This window comes from Phoenix dactylifera, unplaced genomic scaffold (assembly GCF_009389715.1).
Source record: "Phoenix dactylifera cultivar Barhee BC4 unplaced genomic scaffold, palm_55x_up_171113_PBpolish2nd_filt_p 001678F, whole genome shotgun sequence".
NCBI classification, from domain to species: Eukaryota; Viridiplantae; Streptophyta; class Magnoliopsida; order Arecales; family Arecaceae; genus Phoenix; species Phoenix dactylifera.
This window is the reverse complement of record NW_024068977.1, coordinates 8,311-9,061: the sequence shown is the minus strand read 5'-3', so window position 1 is coordinate 9,061 and position 751 is coordinate 8,311. Positions and strand designations below refer to the sequence as shown.

Genomic DNA, 751 nt, shown 5'->3' with positions numbered 1-751 from the left:
CCTGAAAATGTAGGACACTTTGAAATCAAACCAGGAGTAATTCAATTGCTGCCCAAGTATCATGGAATGGAATCTGAGAACCCTTATCTTCACCTTAAGGATTTTGAGGAAATTAGCATCACATTTAGAGTGCCAAATGTATCGGAAGATGTCCTTAAATTGACCTTGTTTCCTTTTTCCTTAAAGGATAAAGCCAAAACATGGCTGAACTCCTTGAGACCTAGATCGCTAGTAACATGGCAGGATATGCAAAGAGAATTCTTGAAAAAATTCTTTCCCGTACAAAGGACTAAATTTTTTAAAAGACACATTAGTAACTTCCAACAAAAAGACCATGAAACATTTTATGAATGCTGGGAGAGATTTAAAGATTTGCTTCTCTCTTGTCCTCATCATGGGTTTGAAACATGGAGAACCATTAGTTTCTTTTACGAGGGATTGTCTCCACAATTAAAACAACTTATAGAGACTATGTGCAATGGTCTATTTTTGGAAAAGCAACCCGATGAGGCATGGGACTATTTAGACTCTCTCGCAGAGACTGCACAATTATGGGATACAGGGGATAGAGTGAATAAACCTTTGCCTAAGCCTACTAACATTGGACATGGGGGCCTTTACAACCTTAATACTCAGGATGATATTCGAGCTAAAATGGCAGCCCTTACTAGGAAGGTAGAGGAAATTGAACTTAGAAGGATTGAACCCGTCAAGACCGTAGAACATAACAGCGAGTGTTGTAGGATTTGCG

General features: G+C 38.9%; 1 pseudogene; it reads right to left on the bottom strand.

Annotated features, from left to right (window-relative positions):
• Positions 1-303: 303 nt before the first annotated feature.
• LOC120108961 lies at positions 304-401 on the bottom strand (annotated as a pseudogene).
• Positions 402-751: the final 350 nt, after the last annotated feature.